Here is a 20,548-nt window from a genome sequence, read left to right on the forward strand (position 1 = left end):
TTTCAAATTAACTACATCAGTAGATTAAATTGCATAACCCAACTATACCAACTGCTATAATAATAGTAAATAATCAAGTGTTACGACGTTCATAAAGCGGTGCACAACACTACCTTAATATAAAGTGACAATTTAAAATACAATATACTTCGGCACGATGTAGAATGAACTCATTAAAGCGCTCCCCTATAACCGTACAAAGTTTTTGTAGCAAGAAGATCTTTTTGATACATACATAATAATACGTTTGAGCAAATCTTGATGCGAGTATTAGCACGAAACAAGAGTATATAAAAGACTCTTTTAAAGAATACATTTAAATATATTATTGTATCGATAATAAAACAAATCATAAAAAATACTTTATCAGTCTTTATATGAATATAAATTTTCTCTTTTCTTAAAAAATTTGAAACATAGAAATAGTATACACATGTACATGAATATGATTTCATACGATTATATTTTCTGATGCTGCGCAGAATTGAGCATTATACATGCATTATACGAGGTCTCTCCCGAGAAAAAAATGCTATAACAAGTTCTTCCGGTAATTCTACTATTCTCGAGGAGTAAGTAGATATTTCTAGCGAAATGGCTCCGAATGCACGTATTACGCGCGACGCTTAATATTGTATTTTATGACGCAACACATGTATCAGTGTATTTAAAAATTTCGTGTATTTGGCAAAATTCCTGCGACAATAGAAGTAACGTCCGCGTAATAGATTAATACGTTCTAGATTACGCAACAGATTATCCTCTTTAAACTGGAATATCAGACGCCCGTGAAAATTTCATGCGTGATTTCATGAAAACGTGAGAAAGCAGCTCGAAGGGAGAAAACAAGTCGACCGATTCTGCAAATTCACGGCGCTCACGTTTGCATGATACACGTGAAACGTAGGAAAAAGAAAGACCGAGGTAGTCCGAAAGAAGTTGAACGCAAAAAGGTCGAGGTTAATAAAATAAAGATACCGATCGAAGAAATAAAAATCTCGCGCTGTAACCGTTCCATCATCTTTTTTTATTTCCTCCCGCTACATTCTTCACCCTTTTCGAGTCTTTTTTCATTCCTCGTGCAATCTCCAGCTGACATAATTTAATGGACAGTAATCAATCACATGTATTGTTAGCCTAGGTTATATAAATCGTATTGAGTATCATTGCGATACAAGAAAATTTCGTCGACCAAAGTGCAGCTTTCTTGCTTTAAATTTACATAAATTAAAATCTATTTATGTAATTATAGAAAAAACATAAGTTCTTTAACAAATTATTGAGTTTCTTAAATTGTACTTTAGGAAGAAACATTAAGATGTACTTCATAAGAAAATAATATTAAGACGCATATTTAAGGATAATATTTACTATTATATATTTACCTTATATATTTACCTTATATATTATCCTATTAAATGCATGTTCACACAATTCTGACGTTAAATATCATCTCTCCTTTTTTTTGTACTCTACATTATTAATCTCATAATTATATTACATAAAAAAAACAAATTTAGAAAAAACTTCATACTATTATATTATTAAAGTTGTTGCTAATCGTATGGAACAGCTTTATACATACAAAATAAAGAAAAAGAATAAGAATGACTGTGACATAAACGAAACCGGTTTGCGCGAAATGATATACGAGGTAATCTAATAAACATATTATGCAACGTACAACGAATCAAAATTCCTAAGTCGACTTTTTTTAAAAAGATTCATCACCCTTGATTAAATGATTATACGTTGTTAATCACTGTACTTGAAAGACTACATCATATCAGTTCGACCAAAAAACTATGATTATCTAATTATACAATATTTCATGAATTAATTCGTAGTAAATATCTTGACATAATAACTCTCCTGAAAAAATCTTAATTTTAATTGAAATTTAATTTTAATGAGAGAATAGAAGCCGTTTAATAAAAATGTAATATCTTTTTAATGACATTACGTTTCTATTAGCAAAATAAATATATTATTAATCAACAAAAAAAAAGTAAAAATTATAAAGCAAATATAAAGTATAGGAATATAACGCATATGCGTGTTATAAAATCATAACAACGAAAATAAGGGTTGTTAACTTTGCATTATGCATGATAAAAAAAAAATTAAAATTGCAAAGGTGTTCCTTTGATAAAATCGTTGACAGCTGCATGATTGTATTATTCCATTTACGTAAGCGTCGATAAAAAAAAATTTGTAATGCCTCGTTTAAAATGGAATCGAGTAAGAAGCGGGTCTTCGCATTTTTGTAGATTGATACCGACATCGATCGAAGAGAGTGCTATTACATATTTTCCACAGGAATTTATTTCCGTCCGTGTGCTTCGTGACATCCACGGTGAATTTGTAATACAGTCGCATTGCGACTGCACGCAGTCTCATATTTCAATGAGTGCGCACTACAGTCGCGGGACATATTATGGCAACTCACGGAGTAAATAGAACAGCCAAGCGCGAAACCTGTTGCGATAATTTTTCAACAAACGACTCCTTCACTTGTACAAAGAAGTCATTGATTACTTTGTACGGTTTTATCGCTATGTGTAGGAACATTGTAAATACACGTGTTCATCATTCGTGTGACACATTTTACGATTTTCTCATATTTCGGAACAATATTCAAGAAACACAAGTTACACAAATTTGTAAGCTTTGAAATAAGTTCTGAAAAAGAGTTTATAAGAAAGTTATGTTGACATAAAAATGATGCAGTGGTTATCATTAAGCTTGAATAACATTTATACATTCATTCTATTAAGAATATGTAGGTGTAAATTTAATTTTGTTTCTTTCATTGTCTCTTTCATAGTTTCTAAAAAGTTAGACATATCAATTTACATTCTTGATATCACAATCACTATAAAACTATAAGTACTGTATAATAAAGGGGGTGCTCAATACCTGAATCAAATCAATAAATAAACATCCAAAGCGATAATCTACTACGGCTATACATATCCAAAGTATAAAGAGCATGACGTTTGAATTTCTATAAGATAATCATTCGATGTACACACTTGTCGCTCCATTATGTACGATTAATACAATTCATATTAATCGTATACATGACGCAACATAAAAGAGAACAATGAACCATGTACCACGCTCATAATTAATGCGGATCCCGAGACTGATCCTAATCGATCTGCACACTTGTTATCACTTCATTCATCGCTCTCTTACGTAAGAAAAAAATATTCGTGTAAATAAAGCGATGAACTTTGTCTCTAATCTCTCGATCGAGGTCCGAGTCTATAGTCCGAGTCTCTCTCCCTTTTATAATCATGTGACTTTGCTAAAAATTAAAGCAATTATTTCCATGCGGTGACTCTTTAGTGTCACGGCAAAGACGAAAGCAAAGTCGGAGCAAGACATCGCTGATGTTCCACGCTCCGTAGTTTATCCTGCTATTGAAAGTATACTTGGAAAATTGTTAACCACGTTACAGCTCGTGAACAAGCTTACAAATTGAAATCGGTTTTAATGCCGTAAATGCAATTTGATGGAAACTAAACTACTTTCCCAACTGTCGACGCGTTTCAATCAAGCATGATGGCAAAATTGCTAATTTGAAATCCACACAACAAGGTTGTTTTGACAGGAACAAGAATGTTTTGCATTATTATTACGAGAGCATTACGAATGATGAAGCTAGTGTAGCTCTGATACTATATAAATTGTCAGATTCGCGTATGTTATAATATTCTATGTAAATATTTATTCCATAATACACGTAAGAGGTTCAATTAAAGAAATTCTTCTTCTAAATATATTGTTCTAAATATATTGTTACAGTTTTTTGTCAAGATATTTTTTTACATACACACACACACACACACACACACATATATATATGTAAAAGTACATGGGATATAGTTTTTAACGTCAGTTCCGAATAATCTATTAGAAGAGGTTGTTGTAGCAAAGATGCTCTCGATGGTTTGCCATTCGAGAGATGACGATAAAATAAAATCATTTGATACATAAATGAATTTAAATCCGAATCTTCGGTACAGAAAAATTCTATTCTAGGACTCTAGGGAAGAAATTCTATTTATTAATAAAAAGTGCATCTTTGCTTATAATTTTTGAATATTATGCGTTGAAATGTCATCTTCCCTTACAATTGCTAAATACTTTTTATTAAACATCCGTTGCAATATAAATAAATAAAATATAATTAAAATTCTGTTGAAGTAAAATTGTCTAGAATCTTACCAAAAAATGAGAAATAATAAAGTTTATTAAAAAATTTTGTTAAAAACAGCTTTTAAAAATTGATTAAAAAATTTTATATTACACAATACATATAAACTATGAATAAAATTATTGAATAATACTGTAAATTGTATTCTCACATAACATATATAAAAATGATTACATTTTGTACGATTATTCTTTCGCGTGTTTTATAAGAAAATGTAGACGCGTGCTTTTATGAGGAGAATCTAGGCCGACTTGTCAACCAATCACGATTACTTAAACGATACACGGCTGTATGTATATCTAGGAGAACGTATTCCGTAGTATCACGTTCATGAATTTAGACGTCAGGCGGAACCGAGTACGAGCAGTTTGCGGATAGGAATAAAGTTTAACGCCCCAGTTTCCAAGAATATCAGCTGCATTCCTATGACAATGCCTTTCGAACCCGGTAGGAAGAGGTCAGAGAATGTACATCATTAAAGTTAGCGACCTGTCTACTCGATAAGAACATATATTTCCTTCGAAAAAATAAAGAAGATTCGATTGAGAGTACAAACAAGCATTAAGTACGAAATAAGCATTAAAAATAATTTTCACGACTTTTAAATTTCAAAATCAAATTTAAAAAAAACTTTAATTAATAAATAAAAATTTTTATTAATTAAAAAGAAAATCTTTAATTAATAATACTATTAAAGTCTTTCCAAATAATAATGCTGTTAATGTTCTGTCAAATGTTTCAAACTAAATTATCCAATCGTAAAATATAGAGATTTAAAGATGTAAAAAATTGTATATAATTATATCATCTATAATCTATAGCTATATAAAATTTCTAATAGCATGTTTAAATCTTTCGTAAGTCGATTATTAACCTCGAATTTAATAAACCATTTACCTCGTATATAAGAGATAATTTATTCAAAATTCTTGATAAGAGAAACACCCCACAATGATTATCTCCCGTATAATTATTTAGCTCGTTTCGCTTCTCTTTGTAACATTACAACACGAGTTCTTCGAGCTTTCTCCTGCGCATCCATGGCGGTAGTCTTTGATCTATTATTTAAGCATCGCATTTCACCGTAGACAAACGGCAAAGAACTTTATCGTTCTCGCAGGATGTCACTCGAGGATAAGCGAGGACAGTAGGCGGAACCATACCTGTCTCGAGAAAAACGGGAGGAGACGTGTGTACAAGTCCTTCGCGTCCCCTTCTTTCTTCTTCTCCCAGCGGTAAAGTAATGGACCTTGGCATCTCTCACACACATGTATACGAGAATGCCATTATTTTTAGATCACACGCTCGCGCTTGTCACTCGCTAAAATCACGGTAAAGCCGGATTACTTTTCGGAAACTCCAGCTCCGGCGCTATCCAACTGTTAAGTTCGTGACGCGCTCTGACCTATACCCGAAAATTCGAAAACTTCTCCGTGACATTCCATTCGTTAAATCTGTAATATTTTTCAAAAGTTTCAAAATTTCTAATCTAAACTTATTTCTTTCCCTTCTTGGTGTGTGTACATAATTATTGATCATTACAAAAGAACAGATGAAATATATTAAAAGACTTTCATAACGTGTATATTGATCATCACTATCGTTTATTATTATAATTTCTCGAGAAAATAATTTTTCGTTAAAAACAATTGTACATGTGTCTCAAAATAAAAGAGATTAATTAATGTTCTTTTTATCGAAGATTTAATTACTCCAATTATTATAACGCTCTTAAAAAAAAAAAAATATGATGTACTATTATTCGTCAAAATATATGTCAAAATAATATTTTATTTGTGACCATTAAAAGAATAACCGAATTTCATTTACATACGTAATTTACATACGTTGATGATATTCATATCCGTAGTAAATTCTTTTAATATTAGATACAAATAGAAACTACGAATACACGTGTAGCCCGGTCCGTTGTATAATATTGCTACGCGTCGACTCTAAAGTCGCGAATAGATGTTCCGCAATCGAAAGATTAAAAGAACCGACTTCGATATAAATGCTCGCGTTCACGGCCCACCATGTCTGAAAATAAGTTCGCCTTCGATCCGAGGCCCCAGAAATAATATTCATGAGATGGAAGCAAAGCCAGAGCGTCGAAATGACTCGATGAAACTACTCGATCTTTTCGATGCAAAATCTACTGATTGACTTTGATTGATTTACCGAACGAATCGTGCTAATAAAATCGACCATGTGTATATATATATATATATATATATATATATATATATATATATGCAAGAAATACGAAAGTGTCTAATATAAAAGATATTGCGATTTTTATTCTACGAGTAACAAAAAAAATGTTAAGCTTGCTCAATTAAAATTAAATTCAAATTAATTGTCATACTAGATACAATTGTCAATTTAGATATTAATCTTTGAAAGATAATAAAATAAAAATAAAAATAAAGCAAAAATTTTTTTAACTATCCTAGAAGAAGGTGTAGAATTTTTTTTTTTGTAATGTAGGTAGAAAATGTAAATGACATTAGTCATAGCCATTTTCAAGTTTTCCAAAGTTTTATCAGTGTTTTCGCGGATGAAAATGCTATCATTAATCATTTGTGCATTGAGAGAGAGAGAGAGAGAGAGAGAGAGGGGGGGGGGGAGAGAGAGAGAAAGAGCAATTTCCACTTTACCACGCGAGATCGATCTGCATAATCGACGATTGCCAGCGCGTACAAAATTCGCGCACGCACATCCTAGTTTCTAAACAATCCATCTCAAACGCAGTGGAAATAAACACACGAGACGCTAAACGCGCACCGATTATTATTACTGATAGTACTCTCGCCAGCCATATATACATCTTTTGAATACGCAATAACCGATGCGATTATCCCACGCGTTGTCTATCAGCACTCGATACGTTCGATTACATACCGCCTCGTTTGAATTATTATTCACACAACTTCCGTATACACAGTTTTAAATGTCATCTCGCAGAATTGCAACGTTATATCGATTAATCCGTCGAGCTGCGAGCACCGCGCTCAGATAAACAATTAGTTTTCTCTTAGGACCAAGGTACCATGAAGAATAAAAATAAGATACAAAGAACGGGACTAAATATAAAAATCCAAGCCCACGGTAAACAGTTTATCGACATAAATCAATGCTACAAGAAGAAAGAATCAAGAAAAATAAAGTCAAAATTTTCCTGTTATACATTTTAAAAAGTAAGTTTCGGAAAATTCTGTATAAGAATTTGACAAAAACATACATAGTAAAGACACTTTTAAGATCAAAATTAACGATAATTTTTCTTGACACAATCACTTGTGGATCAATGCCCCAGCTTATCCTATTAAGTATACTGTTCGAGATCTATTAGAGTTAACGACTTGACAACTATATGAATTTTTGCACAATAAATGTTTGCTATATTTGGATTCAAAAATCGCTTCTAAATCTCAAAGTTACTAAAGCCTTACCTGTTGGAGAACCTGTTGGTTTATTTCCATGAAAAAATACCGTATCCTCCCGTATAAAATTTCCGCATGTCGAAAATGTTTCAGTGAAATGAAAAATTCTTTCAAAGGATAAATTATTCTGTCGAATAAATGTCTATTCAGCAGAACATTCTATCGTCAATTCTAATTTTTTATTCATTATTCATAGGGGATTCAATCATCTGTTAATAAAAAGAAAAGCGAATAAGAAAAATCGTTTATATTTTGTAAAAATAAAGCTAACAATAATTAAAAAGCAATGCTACATTATTTAGTAAAAAGAATCTCAAAACAATTATATTTACTAAAATTTTCAAAAAAAATCCCGAATTACATATAGAAAAGTAACCAATAAAAAAATTGAGATCTTTATCACACTGAATAAAGATTTATATATCAATAAACAAATTAAAACATCCAAAGGCATCTCCTTGAGGCAGATGAAACACGGGATCTCTTAAGATTACAGATAAGAGACTTCAACTTGGAACTGCGATATCATCGCACTCATATTCGCATCATCACGCATCATGCGTGGTTGTCGGCAGGTAAATCCTATAAAACAGAGACCTCTAAAACATACATGAGAGGGAAACGATGGAACTTGACGTATGTCTTTTGCAGAACTGCACGGTCTCATTAGGACACTCTGGGGGAAACGGCCGTGTAACTGTGAGGTCAGCAGACGATGAAATTCCAAGCCGCGTGCTGCATAGTTCTGCAGGGCCTATTTTCGTCCTGTGCCGCTTGCTATTATTAGTAACACTGCCGCGCAAGGAGGAGGGTAAATCCGGAAAAGGGGTAGAAGGGTAAAGAACGCAAGAGAAATGCTATAGTAAATAGGTTTCTCGTGATCTCCTAACGTATACAAATCGTGCAAAAATTGCTTGTACGTGTGAACGTAGCACTTTTACATTCTGATTACTCGGAACAATAACAACGAAAAGTCGATTATTTAATTTTTAACGCATTTAAAAGTTGCAAGTTGTATTTATCAATCTGTAACTCGATATATAAGAAAAAAGAGTTAAATTATTTTCTATAAAATTTCTTAAAATGCGAAATTTTTAAGTTAAATTGAAAAAGCTTTAAATGAGTGTGTTATAACGCTTGTTTATGTACATTCCACGTATTAATTTAGTAATTCAATATTAGTTTAATTTATAATTAGTATAATTATTATAATTATTATTATAATTTCTAGATTCCACACGCATGTTGATCGCGCTAATCAAAACAAGGAATTATTAATGCTTCACACATATTTTATTTATTCCGTAAGCACTCTTTGGCACGCTGGATCTTTTTTCCAGCTCAAGTTTTCTTACTGTGTGTTCTAAGTTTTGAAAATTGAATCTAGAAAAATTCAAAATTACTTTTCTACTAATTAATAAAACACTTATACTACATTATTTCACTCAAATGTTAAAATCTTTATTTAATAAAACTTGAAATTTGTGCCAAAAAATTTGAGAAACGCCTGGATCATAAAAGACTCGGTATGTGTGCCTACGAAGGGTTAAAACATGCACTTCTCTTGATTCCTTGAACTCTGCACACTAAAATGATGATAATAGCGTGACTATAGTGTCATGCTAATGCGCTCTATATTTATAGCTGAACCAAATTATAAGAGAGATATAAAATGTGGTGGCCCGATTTTGCCCGCAAGTATAAAAGCTGCATTTTCGCAAAAACGCACTCTAACCGAAATTACACAGAAAACTATTACACTGAATGTAACAAAAAATGAAATGGAACATGAATTACTTATTTCATATCTATTAATTGTTTGCAAGTATTTATATAGAATTATAAAGCGATATAAGGATATAGAAAATTACTTTACTTCCTATTGCATAAGATAATTACATAATAATTTTTCAAAAAATCAATACTAAAATAGGTGTATAGGTATATAAATTTCAAATCGTTTGCCAAAATTAGAAGACGACAATAACGAAAGACTTCTATTTTGGAAAGACGAGAACTATCAAAGCAGCATTCACGGAATTAACTTGCGAACTAGCCTAAGTATATCAAGCAAAGTAGAGCACGCTTGCATCGACCTCCTTCGTCACCACGCGTTAATATGTTAACCTATTAATCGATATCTTCTTCCTTGCGTTTACGAGGTTACAATACTATGTATCTGCTAATGCAAAACATGCAACAATTCCACGTGTCATCATTGCGCATTTGTACGCATTGTATCGCATTGTATCGCATTGTATCGCATTGTATCGCATTGTATCGTTGCGCACACGTTGCGTCTGTATACGATAAATACACCATCAACCATCACCCACGTACCACACGTACGAAAGAGCGTCGTTATCGATCGAATACCTGCGTTAGAAATATCTCTAGGGAAGACCCTCTCCGGCAGACCACACGTGGAGGACTACCCTCCAAATCGAACCGAGTACGAACCAAGCCGAATATGGCCGAGTTCTAATGGCTCAAGAGAACGTAAGGCGAGGATAAGGAAATATAGTCCGAGTAATAGAACTCCCTTGCCCTTGCCCCACCCCTTTAAGAAAAGTGACACTGAAAATGAGCAATTTTCAAGTACTCTCACTGATGTAATTACTTAAAATTAAAGGCTATTTTCTTGTTATATGTATATAATATAATAAATACAAAGATAACTCAATATAAGAAAAATATAAGGCACAAGCAATAAGCGAATCGATCAATAGAAACGTAAAGCAATAACGTAAAATCCAATATGTTGATTTGCTTACTGCTTAAATTTTTTATGCGCCATAGTCTTAATTCATCAATCGATTTGATAATTTGCTAACTAAATTATTCTCACAATATATTCTCAATATATTCTCTTAATTATAATCATTTTCATTCTAGTGAATCAAATTAAACTTAATTGCAAGAACTTTATGAGAACTTATCTTGAATATAATGAATCAAATCAATATTTCAGAGAGATATCTTCTTGTAATGAATCATTCCATTAAAGATAACTCTTCGCGTAACACATCATTATATTAAACATAACTTTCCGTAAAGTTTGACTATTAAGTTACATGCTCGTGCTGCTGAAGTTTAAATGATTCTCTAACGAACGTCAAATAGTCGTCTCTTGTAATATTCATAACCTACAGAGTAGACCATGTAAAATTTAAATATTCCGAGATTCGATATGTGTGTATTTGCAGCAGTGAATCATGATCAACGAAATATTTACGCGTTGAAAATACGTCAACATATCGGTCTCCAAGTTCCAGTTTTAGTGGGAAATCACGTTGGTGCGGTCGGCTTGCCAACTGCCTAATTTCCAACGTTCAACGCGGAGAGAAGATGCGGAAAGAGCCGTTGCGGGCATACCGCACCGGTCGTTTGCTTAATAGCGAACCAAAGTGCATGGCGCGTAAGTGCATGGTGCGCATTCCGGCGCATAATAATTGCGAGGCATTAACCGGCACTGTTAATTAATCGTCGGCCGTAGCGGCGATCCGGCCGACGATGGTCAACGATGTTCGGTCAACGGCCGCGAAATCTCGTTAAATGTACAACGAACACCGAGTATCCAAGTCTTCTATACACTCCCTCCCTCCCTCTTTCTCTCTCTCTCTCTCTCTCTTTCTCTCCCTCTCATCATGCCCTGTCATTCGAATCGACCGAGAATCAACTTCTCTCTCTTCTGCAGTTCTCACTTCCCCTCCTAGCGCAATGAATGTACCTACGTACGCTTGATTCGCCCGAATCGAGTTTTCGACCGACATGGCATTACGCGAACTCTCTCATCTGCAAGATCGATTCTGCTGCGTTACCGTGACTGACTAGCGTCGCGATGTCAGCGTCGCTGCGCCGCGGCGCGTCGCGCCGTCGCAAAAATCGAACGAGAAAAAATTATCAAAGTAAATCAAATAGGAGGATCATCATCTGATATGTACAGCCATGTTCTTTGATGAGTTTGTGTGTGTGTGTCGATTATTATTTCGAAATATTTTAATAATTGCTCAATCATGAGACTAGAAATATAACGAAATCATAACTATCGTTAATCTGTGAGCGGATTTTGCCCTTTTCTTAAACTTGAATTTCAAAGAGTTGATTAAGAGACTATATGATAGTGGATATTTATAGTTGAACGGATTATAAGTGAGTCTACTAGGCGATAATTGGAAATGCAATGTGTGTTATACGATTTACAGGGTATCAGGTGTAACTACGACTTCGGTGAGATTTAATTCCAACCTAATCCTTGGAATAAAGTTATATGTATACTATGTACATGTCTGTATAGTAAAACGCACATTCACCATTCGCACATTCAAAGACTCAATTTCAATCGGCAATGCACTTTCACGCGTGTTTCTTCGTTTTTATAAATCGTAAATTAAAATTATTTATTTTTCATTGCGGCGAACGGCGGCTTCGGAAGGACTACGATTGTCCTCCTTTTTAGCAGCTATTGCAAGTTCTCGTTCGCATACGGAGGGCAGCCTGGAAAAGCCTGCAAAAATTCCTTGTATCAACACAAACGTTCCCATGCAAACCGTAAAAGCTGTTGAGAATAAATAAATAAACGGCAAAGAGACGCCGAAGCAAATAAATTCTCATTTCGTCGCTTCTGTCTAACGTGTGCTCCTTTATTTGTTCTCACCATCATCGTCGTCGTCGTTGCTATCCCAGTCGTAATAATCGCACAAGGTCGACCGAAATATCATCCGAATAAATCGATATCGACAACCTACAAATCGTCCAAGGCGAGTTTATTACTCCTTTATTACCGTTGCCACCGTCGCCGTGCATCGAAGATAAGACAATCGAATGCAATTTACTTCCTTCGCGAGAGAGAAAATATCTTATCTCTTGAGAGAAAATGAATTGTAGTTTAAATTAGCTCATTGTTTCTTAAGCTAACTTGATACAAAAGTTTCTATTTTTCTACGCGTATTCCTTCTCTTCTGATATCATACGTCCTAAATTTGAAAATGTATATATTTTAAATAATAATTTAATTTCTTAGAATTAAAATGGTTAAGTGTGAACTTAAGAAATCTTCAAATTTTCAATTTTAATCGAAAGAGATAAAAAATGTCGCATTTTTCCTCTTTTTAACATTTTATTCGATATTTATATTTACATATATACATAAAGTACAGAATATAACACATATTCAAAATTCCCAAATTCAATTCGTTTCGAAGCAAAGTTTGATATATTGAAAGTCCTTCATCAAGTAATCACTTCATTATAAAGTCAATCAAAAATTGACAACGGATCGATTTATACATTTTATATATTTATCAGCAATCTCGAAGATTTCTCAAGGGGACAAATCATAAAAATAACGAAGTTATTCGCTACGAACTCGGTTTAGCGTTTATCATTTCTAGAGGCATTTTTATTCTCAGCATGATTTCAAGCTCTTCCGCTTTACGGCATAATTTTCGCGATTTCTGAAAGAAGGAAGAGCGAAAATATGCTGTATGGCAAACGCGAGAAAATGTTTGTCGAGACACAATTTTGAGTGCACGCGAAAGCGAATATTTTCTAGGAAACTTCAACAAAAAGACCAGAAAAGAGAAAACTCGAAGAAGGCTGCAAAGGGAAAAAGGTTGCGCCATGTTCTATACACGCAGAGTACACATCAAATGTAATTACACTCTCGGATCTTTAAGAACAAAATGAATATGAAAATAAATATTCTAAAATATAAATGTTCCTATATATATGTATATGTATATGTGTGTATATATATATATATATGTATCACAGTACGAATAGTATTTTTCTATCCGGCCATCCCCGACTTTACCTGTTAACTTTTACCTTTCAATTAAATAAAATTTATCTCAAATTTATCTTCTTTTTCATTATTAATAAAACATCGTAATTATATTCCTTATTAGTTTAATTTACGTAATCATGTTACTTCTATGATAGTATGATACTACATAACTATAGTACTAGTTACACGACTATACTACACTATTAAATCTATAGCGCCAAACTTGACCTAATTTAAGTCACCACTGCTCCTACTCAATATATCGTTATTATTATTACTAAAACAATGGTTAAATTTGACTATAGATTTAATGATGTATTAACCCAAAATGGTGTATTTTGTATTTTATATCGATCAATTGTAATAAGATACTCGAAAATCACGAAATATCGATAACTGTCACACAAAATAGTCATTGAGATATGGACCAAAAAAAATAACTGCGAAGGGGGGAGGGTGGCAAAAAGAATTAATAGACTATACCATCATGTGTATGATCTTGGCGATATGAAAAATATATAGACGGTGAATCTTAGAAGCAAGTAAATCGTCGTTGGCGCCGCAAACGTCGATAGCGCTACTTCGTGCGACGGGAATTGGCATTTTCCTCCGTAGTTTTCGATAGAGCCAATATTTACCCACAGTCTTAATGTCAGCGCCGATCGTTGCCAAGATCAACATTCGGATCGGTTTGACTGTAAGCGGCTTCTCACGCCCTGCGACGAAGATCCGTGGATCGAAAATCGGTGAAATATATGGACACGGACATATACCTATCTTTATCACTTTACATCGATAAAGTGTGAAAATAACAAATTTTATATATATATATATTCATTGTATAGTAATAGTTTAGGTTTGTAGTTGTAAGATAAATATGGGAGAGGAATGTAAGTGTGAATGAGTTAAGTATTTCTGTAAACCAAGTCCCTTTCTTAGCTTGTATATGTGGAAGTGTAAATAAATTCTATTTTATATATATATTCGTAATTAGCGCGATACATGTAAATACTGCGTAAATAAAGGCTTTACTCCAAATGAGTATGAAATATAGCGCCTTTTCCATACGTGATATTAGTCGCAACTTCGTACTACGGGATTCAGGATGAAAATTACTTCCACGCATTATTATTTTTAGAACGGAATGAAATACGCAACATATACCTACTGAATCTAATTTCATAGTAATTTTAATTTATAAGGGTCCTGTATTAAAGTTATATTCATATGCACCACATTTCCCGAATTAATTTCAAGGAAGATATCGTCTACTCGAATAACAAATGTTGACATCTGTTCAGCATTTCATATTTTTGTCATTTGCTCTTTTACATTCCTTTTAACTCTACGAAAAACGCGAAAATTTTGATCAATTATCAAGCAATTTCTCATTTCAGTCGAATTTTTGCAAACCGAGTATCTACATTTTGTACAAAACATATGAAAAGTATTGGAGCAATATAATTACGGAAAAATAATTATTTATATGGAAAGAAATACGTAACTGTTATCGATATTTCGATACTTGAAAAAAAAAAATCGCCCTGTATTCCAATTCTTAATGACTGTTCGGTATCGTTATGTTGTTTTTTATCACATATAATATCTAATAACGACAACAATACTGACACTGTCGACAAGAGTTACAGAATCAGGATAGGTACTGAGGATTATGCTTGTCAATTATCATACATTCACACAAGGAAATCAATAATTGATATGAAACAATAAGTCACCGGTCTCAACGTAACGTCGTTCTTCTGACAAGATACCAAGGACTTTGCGCGCCGTTGAATTATTCAACGAATGCGGGAGGCGAGGAAAATGTTTTGATTATGCCGTACCACGAAAGCACACACACACACACAAATACAAATCTCCTACATGATGTGTCTCGCACATTAAATGTATGCCACACATTTACGTAAAACCGAATCCGGATTAAGCAAACGAACGTGAACATGAATGAACAATTTGCTTCAATGCGTGCAAAAAGTGTCGCGAGTGGAGCAATTAAGTTATTCATCTGTATTTGATCGCGCTCATTTGCTTAAGCCCATTCTAATCCATCCCATGTCGGAGCCAAGTGGCGTCAGTCGTTAAAGTCAGTAATCGTACAATGTATTATAAAATGGATCCAACTTGAGACGCGTATTAATATATATACAAGATGTTTGTAAAAAAACCATTTAGCATTTATATGATAAATAGTATACATATTGAGTAAAAAAGCAAGGAATACAGATCGAAAGCTCAACCGTTTCTAAGATAGAAACAATTTTGTATGTTAGTATCATAACTTACTTATTGTTTCTTCTACGTGTTGCATACGATGTGAAAAGAGAGAAATACCAACCACACTGATAGCCTATTTGGGAGAATTACAAATCCAATGAGCTGATCTCCCATAATGCCCATCCAATCGTAATAGCTGTTTCATGTCAACTTATTGATATCGATTCCCGGTGAAATATTTCATTACAAAACGTGTATGGAAATTGAATGAGGACATTCAGAACGCGGCTTGTATAAACGCTGAAGGTAAACCTTCACATCGCATACGACACGTAGAAGCCAATAAGTCAGAGTTATGATACTAACATACAAAATTATTTATATTTTAGAAACGGTTGAGTTTTCGACGTATATTCATTAAGACTTTCTTGCTCAATATGATGTGTACTATTTAACATATAAATGCTGAATGGTTTTTTATGAATATCCTGTATATGTATATATAAGCGTGATCATAAAATCACTCGAAATCTAATACACTATAATAAGTTCAACAAGTTTAAGAAGATATACTAAAATTACGTTGAAAATAATATAATTAAAAATTAATATTATAATATTAATTTCAGTTTAATTTTTGCGAAATACATACTTATAAAGCGGAAAATAATTCCGTGATAAAGTGATATTAAAATATATAACATATATGTAAACATAATTTCTTTTCACATTTAAATTTTAAATATATGAGAGATTTCAATTTTCTTTTTATAAATCTTAATTTAATTGAGAAAAATATATATGTGTGAATACATTGTACGCGTACGAATCAGCATGTATCTACACAAACGTATATCGGAATTTTACTCTTTCACACTCTCATGTATCGTGGTAAATATTCCAAAACGACTGGCGCTGATTGCGAAATCCATGGTGCTTCGATTGAAATTGAGTGATGCACCGATAAATGCACGCGGGAATGTGACACGATGATTGCCATGCGGGAAATGTGAAGAAACAGTTATGAATAATGGCATCGAAAAGCGCGATGGGAACATCGTTTTATACGAGAAAATCCCGTAAATTCTCAAAACATCATCAAATATTTGCGTTTTATACGCGTTTATAAAAAATTAAGTATCCACTTTAATACATCGCATTTGTCATAAAATATTTATCAATAATACGGCAAAATATCTAAATAAAATCAAAAAGATGATAAATTGTAGAATCATCCTCCTATTTAAATTTTTCTTAAAATTAATTCTTAACAAATTTTTTTTTCTCTGTTATATCATCATTAATGTCACAATTATCATGATTCCTACAAATCAGCTAACCCAATGTTTGCAAAATGTTGATTTTGAATCATTTAGGAAATTAAAGTTGCAATGTGCGTAGAAAAATAGGTTAAATTTAAAAGAAAGACAGAAAGACAATATCTATTTTCTCTTCGAGTTATGCTTTAATTTATGAAAAACAACAAAACTCAGACAAATATTATAATACGCAAAAATGCCTCTCCGAAGTATAACATAATATTTACGAGAGATAGCGCGGTTGAAATATTTATGTTTCGCATTTTTTTTTTCAAACTCTCCAAACATCATATATTCGCAAAAGTCGATCTCGTTCAAACTTTATGTGGCTACATTCACATGACAACACGCTCAGCCAGCGTTATTACGAAGGAACACGTAATCAATTATTGCCAGACAAATAGATATCATAAGTCTTTCTCAAATATTTTCTACATAAACAGGAGATTTGGTCTTAACATGCTTGCTTAATATATTCTGTTCGAAAAAATATATAAAACGGAAAAGTCGATCGTACTAGATTTCGCGAATATAATTATATTATACTTTTTTGAACTTGCAGAGAAATCTTTGCGTATTGTAATACTCGGTTTCTATTAAATTAAAGCATAAGAACGGAAAAGAGACATTTCGCTGCCTCTTTTTAAATTTCTTCTATTTTCTTACATTTAAGATTTGAATAATTACTTCCAAGTTTAATGCTGCCTGAAGTTTACAATAATTGACATACATATAAAGTAGCATTATAAAATATGTTTCAAATATAATAATTCATCGATCCAAATGGCGTATTTCACTTTTTGAGAGATTCTAATAGTTGTTCTACAATGTGCTCTTTGTTTCTTATTTCTTTTTACCTTTTGCTTTTTTCCTCTTTGTGATCGTTTAATTAACAATTATATTTCTTGATATGTGTTTTCTGTTTCTTCTGAAGTTCGTTAACGTTTATCTCGAGTAATAGAAAACGAAAAATGGGATAAGAAGTAAAAAGGCAAGATACAATAAATAGCAAAAAACAAGAAACAGGAAACAAAAAGTATATTGTAGAACAGGTTTAAGTGTATACAATCACAATATGTATACATATTGTGATGGTCATCGCATATCGTATTTTCTTTTGTGGAAAGCGATCGTTTTATATCGGATGAATTAAATCATTATACAATTAATATTTCATTAATACAGAAACAGCCATATTAACTGTTTACTGTTATAAGTGAGAGAAAATATTTGACAATCTGACACACTCTACATACGAGTACAATCATTATGAGTGGACAGATAGAAACTTTTTTGAAAAGAAAAACTATCATTAGAGTGTGGATAGTCTAAGGTTCGATTATATATGTTGAAATGAAAATAACAAAAAAACGAGCAAATTTGCTAAAATATAATTTCATTGATCTAATAAATTTGTTTATTTTTATCATTTTCATTTTATTTCAAGCTACACAATCGATTCTCTGATATAGCATGTTCCAGTCTCTATGTATTTATCGAAAAGAAATATTTTCGCACTAATTTAATTTAAGGCAACTCTTCCTTAACTACTATTATAATATTAAAAAATATATTATGTAATAAAAATAGTTGTTATTCGATAAAAAAAATATTGAGATTAACGCTCGGTTTTTCATTATTTGATTAACTTGTGGTTTAAGTTTAATCTCACTTAATTCGATGATGTAAAAATTGTATTTTTCTAGCTATAATTAATCGCAAAACAAAAGTTTTGTAGTGTGATAACTTTAAAAGCTACTCATTACGAAATCATCAATTTAATGATTAACGATAGCCAGAAAAAACAATTTTTACATTATCACATCAGGTTGAGAAAACCACAGTTGAACCACTAAACCACAGTTGAAAAAAATAAAAAAATCGGGCCTAAAAGGGCTTTTGCAAAACAAATTCGAGTCAGATATGAAGTATCATGTTTTGATAAAAAAGAATTATGAGAATATTCGCGAGTGTCGACATACACTCTGCTTCGAAATGACTTACAATTAACAAATATTGAAGGGTTGGCTTATAGCTCTTTAGCGGAAAGCGCATATCAAGTATAAACTACAAAGATGTATGCATTGGCATGCATTTGAATATTAATTTGTTATTTCCATCAGATTTTCTTGTTCCTGCATAAAACGATAAATATCAAACTGCAAAGAGTCGATGAGAAATAAACAATTGGGAAACGCTAGTCTGTATTAGATTAACAAATAAATTAAATATAACGTAAAAAGTCTTATTGGAAATATCAGTAAAGAATATTTTTTTTTTTTAAGAGAAAAGAGAGAATGCTTTATCTCACGATATAGATACAATCGCACAATTATTCAAACTGACAGTTCTCTCTCTCTCCCTCCCCCCCTCTCTCTGTACATATTTAATCTTTTAATAAAGCTGCCCCAGCTATATTAATTAAAAGTTATCAATTATACATTTTTACGGGAATTAATTATAAGTGTAATATTTAATAGAAATAACTATTTCAGCTTGGGCTTCTACTATTGCAAAAGTAGCGCATAATTTTTCAACGAGTGATTTTTGAGCGCAATGAGATCGCGCGGAGGGAGGATCTAGTAACTTTTAGGGATAAAACAGCATGCAACCACCTGCCGTCGCTCGTGCCACGAGGGTGGAGGACAGCAACGGGAGAAGGATGGCGAAGAGAAGGAGGAGAAGAGAACGGAGAAACGCGAGAAAGGGGAAAACGGATGGACAAGGAGATGGTGGAAAGAGAGGACGCGCGTGCGAGCGGAACGATACGGAGGGCGGAGGATACGGGGAGGGAGAGGAGGAGGGGGGAAGGGGGTGGCGAAGGTAAAAAGCGGCGCGACGACGCGATATCGATTCGCGGTAACTGATCCGCGAACGTATACACGATGCTCCTCGCACGGCTCCTCGCGAGACACGAGAAGAATTAGGAGACGAAGAAGAACGGACGCCCTGACGCTTTATAGTTTATATATAGAGGCTGAGCCACACGAGCAGACGGCCCGTGGCGCTTAAATATAGATGAAATGCAACGCGGGGTGTCTCCCGCGATCGCGACAGAGACTAGAGAGAAGGAGGAGAAAGACACCGAGACTCTTGGCGTGACATACACGAAAGCCGAGGCGAGAGCGCGCACATGGAGGAGAGGAGGAGAGATGATAAGAAACGACAGAACACAAACGACAAACGCCGTAGAGGATGTACAGCGAGAGGAAGAGGAAGAGGAAGAGGAAGAGGAAGGGAAAGAGGGAGGGAGGAAGGCGGATAAGAGACCCTGCATACGCAGGGAACAGCAGGGAACAATTATGGCCGACCGCGCAGCGTCGTCTGCTATGCTCCGGAATACGAAATACGAAATACGAAATACGAAATACGAAATACGCGATCGGCACGTCGATCGCGAATCGCGATCCGTATTCGCGCGCTGTATCTCGTTCGCGCAGAAACGCATTGGCACGCGCGAATATCCGACGAGGAAGAACCGAGGAGTTGCTCCTCGGACTGTGGACGTCGCACCGCGCCGGCAGGAACGACTCGC

The 20,548-nt window shown here is 33.6% G+C and overlaps 1 protein-coding gene across 6 annotated transcripts in view; it reads right to left on the bottom strand.

The window, feature by feature from the left end:
* Positions 1 to 20,548, bottom strand: part of CaMKII (Calcium/calmodulin-dependent protein kinase II) — a 111,505-nt gene that overhangs the window by 90,087 nt on the left and 870 nt on the right. The gene's annotated exons all lie outside the window — the stretch shown is intronic.

The sequence above is a fragment of the Acromyrmex echinatior genome, chromosome 14 (genome assembly GCF_024713525.1).
Source record: "Acromyrmex echinatior isolate Ae372 chromosome 14, ASM2471352v2, whole genome shotgun sequence".
Classification (NCBI taxonomy): Eukaryota; Metazoa; Arthropoda; class Insecta; order Hymenoptera; family Formicidae; genus Acromyrmex; species Acromyrmex echinatior.